This window comes from Bos indicus, chromosome 1 (genome assembly GCF_029378745.1).
Source record: "Bos indicus isolate NIAB-ARS_2022 breed Sahiwal x Tharparkar chromosome 1, NIAB-ARS_B.indTharparkar_mat_pri_1.0, whole genome shotgun sequence".
Taxonomy (NCBI): domain Eukaryota; kingdom Metazoa; phylum Chordata; class Mammalia; order Artiodactyla; family Bovidae; genus Bos; species Bos indicus.
The window spans coordinates 154,149,856-154,154,221 of record NC_091760.1 but is presented as its reverse complement, the minus strand read 5'-3'; the positions used below and the strand labels follow the sequence as shown (position 1 = coordinate 154,154,221).

General features: G+C 51.6%; 1 long non-coding RNA gene across 1 annotated transcript; it reads left to right on the top strand.

Moving 5' to 3' along the window:
• Positions 1-1,510: 1,510 nt before the first annotated feature.
• Positions 1,511-3,290, top strand: LOC139177520 (uncharacterized). Its single transcript, XR_011561952.1, has 2 exons — positions 1,511-2,539; positions 2,672-3,290. It is a non-coding gene; the product is annotated as an uncharacterized lncRNA (long non-coding RNA).
• The last annotated feature ends 1,076 nt before the right edge of the window (positions 3,291-4,366 follow it).

The window sequence follows — 4,366 nt, the reverse complement described above, 5'->3', positions numbered from 1 at the left end:
GGGAAGGATCCCTGTGAAGAAGACCATTAAGCAGAAGGATCCGTATCAGGTGAGGGTTAGCAATGCATTTCTCAGAATATTGGCTTTGACACCGAGTCTTACAGAATGAATTAAAACTGAATAGAATTAAAAGGTAAGCCCAGGGCCATTTCAAGGCCCTCCAATTAAGCCTCAGCCTCTCTGACAATTCAACCTCCCCACTTCCCCAGTGGCCCACCTGGAAGGTCCTGTCTCTCAGGAACACCATGTCCCACGTCTGCACCTGCCGAGCTTCTTCAGAGTCCTCTCCTAGGGTTCCGCCCCTCACGGCGTGGACCTGCGGCCACAAGGGGCAGCGTCACACGGGGGGCGTGTCACACACGCAGCGTCTCAGGCTCTCCTCCAGACCTGCTGGATGAGAAATGCGCACCTCAGCAAGATGCCCCGGTGATGCCCAGCCCCATCAGAGTCCGAGATGCACTCACACAGCTGGCACCCCGCCCCCCTGAGCTGCCCGGGAGCGCCTGCGACCCCCTGGTCTTCAGTCTATTACTGAGGCTGCGGCTTCTGCCTCCTCCCTGGATTCCTGAGGGTAGCTGTGGTGTCTTAATTCTCTTGGTTGCTCCAGGGCCCATGGGCTTCCCTGGTGGCTCAGCTGGTAAAGAATCCGCCTGCAGTGCAGGAGACCCCAGTGCGATTCCTGGGTCAGGAAGATCTCCTGGAGAAGGGATAGGCTACCCACTCCCATATTCTTGGGCTTCCCTGGTAGCTCAGCTGGTAAAGAGTCCGCCTGCAGTGCAGGAGACCCCAGTTCGATTCCTGGGTCAGGAAGATCTCCTGGAGAAGGGATAGGCTACCCACTCCCGTATTCTTGGGCTTCCCTGGTGGCTCAGCTGGTAAAGAATCCTCCTGCAGTGCAGGAGACCTGGGTTCGGTCCCTGGGTCGGGAAGATCCCCTTGGAGGAGGGCACGGCCACCCACTCCAGTATTATTGCCTGGAGAATCTCCATAGACAGACTGGTAGGCTACAGTCCACGGGGTCGCAAAGCGGCAGACACTGCTGAGCGACTAAGCACAGCACAGGCCCAGGGCCTATAACACGTCTGAGTAGGCGCCAGCTGAACACAGAGTGAACGGCTCTGAAGGAGCGTGGCTGTGCTCTGAGAGGTTGGCCTGGACGCCGTCTGGAGCGCTATCCTTGGCCTGTCTCCCTCCCACCCGCCCGGGGCCACCTCCTGGGCGGGCGAGTGGGTTCCCCCGGCCCACCGCACCTCAGCGTCTAGGCCGAGGAGCCCGGCCAGGGGCTCACGAGCCTTCTGCTTTCAGCCACCCCACCACAGAGCCCGGCAGGAAAGCCCCAGCAAACAAGGGCGGGCCCTCGGCACTGTAGCCTCAACAAAAGCGGGGTGCTTCCTGTGGGGCGCGGCCCGAGGCCTCCCCCCGTGGGGGGTCCCCGGCGCTCAGGAAGCCGGCCGCTCCCTGTCTCTGGGGTTTGTGCCGGCGCGGAGGACACACCCTGCCCTGGGGACCGCTTCAGAGGCAGTGGCCGCTGCAAGCAGGAGGCCTCAAGCAGCAGGAGGGGCCGCAAGCCCGCTTCCTGCTGCCCCTGGAGACGCTCCCCGCGGGCCTCGAGTCCTGCCTCCCGCACTGCGGTCCTGGGGAACCTGGAAAAGGCGCTTTCCCTCCTACGGATGTCTTTCTTTTGTACACAGTTGGCGTTCTGTTTTGCTCGGAGCATTTTTGGTAGCACCCCGAGGTTGGGTAACACCCAGGGCTTGGCCAACCCCATCGTGCTCTTTTCTCCGCTTGTAACATGTGTGACCACAAAGCCACCGCAGGCATCACGTGGGTCGCTCAGCGGCTCGGACGCAGACACGCCTCTGGCTTCCCCTGGAGGGCGGGGCTTCGCCTTTACCCTTTCCTGCCGGTCACTGGCCGTCAGGACGAAAGGACTGGAGGAAAGAAGGAACTGCCCACTTCCTTTAAGAAGCTGTGAAGCAAATGGCTCTTCCACCTTTAAAGTTTTCAGAAGGACTTTATGCCCACTGTGGATTGCCTGAAAAATCCCATGGACGGGGAAGCCTGGTGGGCTGCAGTCCATGGGGTCGCTAAGAGTGGGACACGACTGAGAGACTTCACTTTCACTTTTCACTTTCATTCATTGGAGGAGGAAATGGCAGCCCACTCCAGTGTTCTTGCCTGGAGAGTCCCAGGGACAGCGGGGCCTGGTGGGCTGCCGTCAAGGGGTCGCACAGAGTCGGACACGACTGAAGCGACTTAGCAGCAGCAGCAGCAGTGGAAAAACCAAATACCACAATACAGTTACATCTCACGATTTGTTAATATTTTGTTAAGTTTTTCCCTAAACATCTGCTGCTAAGTCACTTCAGTCGTGTCCAGAACATCTGCAGCCTTGGAATAATGTGAGTTTGGATGGAGGGTGACGAGGAATGGGCTGGTATCCACCTTCCAGGCACCACCTTCGCGTTAGGACTCGGGGACCACATGGACCCTACAGCTGACGCAGTTTGGAACTCTGGCCCCTACTCACAACAGGAAGGTGGGTCTTATTGTATTAATAGAGGCGAACTAAACCTTCATGCAATTTTGTATGCCAGTCGTTTTTTAAAAGAATATCAAAGGTATTCCCTGATGTTAACTGTTTTTTTCCCATTTTTCATTTGTCATACAGGTTCAAATGAGATGATAAATTGTGGGAAGTTAGGAGGTTACTAATCTGTCATAATACGGTTTAAATGAGGTAATGTATATTCAGAGTGCTTAACCTATAACCCTGCATATAGTAAACTTTTCATAAATAGTAGTTTGGCCATAGATTCTTGCTAAAATCTCATTTCAATGCCAGCATAATATTTCATTCTAAGGAGCATATTTAAACATCCTTTTGTTGTACTGAGCTTATTTCTAATTCTTCCTATTTAAAATTGTAGCACTGGTACAGATATCTTTGAATATAACTTTTTATTCACTTTAAGGAAGCATTAAATGGATGACTATGTTGAATGATATGAGTATCTCAAAGGCTTTTTATTAGATATCAGCAAATAATTTCCTGGTGATTACACTAAATTTTTTTTCCAGGCTCGAGTGGGATTACCTGTCTTTCTGCATCCTCACTAGCAGTAAATTTTCTTGTTTTTAAATCTGCCAATTTAATTGGTGAAAATTCAATTTCCTCGCTCTTTGATATTGCATTTTGAAAAGTTGCCAGTGAAAGCGAAACATTTTTTTCATATTCATTAACCATTTGTATGGCCTCTTCCGCAGTAAAACATAATTTATCAATCAAATTTGCTAATAAGGTCTGGGCTTTCTTTTTGTGTGTGGCATTTCTCATGTCAAAACTCAGAAACAATCTCTTTCTACACACAGCTGGACAGGCTAATAGTGAGACCATTTGGGATTTGATTAGAGGTGTCTTTAACTTGAAACACACACTAGTAAACATTTGGCAACTTCCCAGTCACTGTGTATACCCGTACAGTGGTCTGTCTTAAAATCAACTTTCACTGGAGTGTAGTTGACTTACAATGTTATGTTAGTTTCTGCTATACAGCAAAGTGAATCAGTTATACATACACATACATCCACTCCTTTAGAGTTTCTTTTCCCATGTAGATCATTACAGACTATTGAGTAGAATTCCCTGTGCTATACAGTAGGTCCTTATTAGTGATCTCTGTGTAAATGTCAGTCCCCAAATCCTAATTTATCCCTCCCCACTTCCCCCTTGGAAAGTAGGTCTGTTTCCTACATCCGTGCAGTGGTCTGTAACACAGGTTCCGTCCAGAAGCCACGGGAGAGGAAGGGGCAGGCAACGGGCAGAGTCCAAGCAGCCGTGTGCATCCAGCAGGTAGGTGGCTGGTCGTCCTGTCCTGTAGGGGGATGCTCAGCAGATAGGTCATCCCGTCTGTGTCCCAGGTGATCATCAGAGCCCATGCCAGGCGCAGACAGGCTCAGAACCCAGAGGTAACACACCAGCTCCCCGCTGGCACCTGGGCACTGGCTGACCCCCGAGAGTGGGTGATGACAGGACGCAGCACGTTGCTCGGGCGGGGCTGCCAGTTCACACCGCCACCTCTCACCAGCCCCTTTTCACGGATGAGGCCACCTTGGCTCCAACACGTCAAGTCGTCAAAGTTCACAGAGTAAGTGGCGGAGCAAAGATTCAACCTTGGGCCAAATGGACCCCAAAGCAGATGCTCTCAGCTACCAAGCCACACAGCTTCCCTTAAAAACATGTCTTCCGACATGAAAATGACGAGAGTTTACATGCGGAGAGCCTCAAAGAAAACTTTTGTGAGCAAAGCGATTTGATTTTTTATCCTCAAATTAAAATGACTATCTCCAGGCAAAAAGCCTCGTT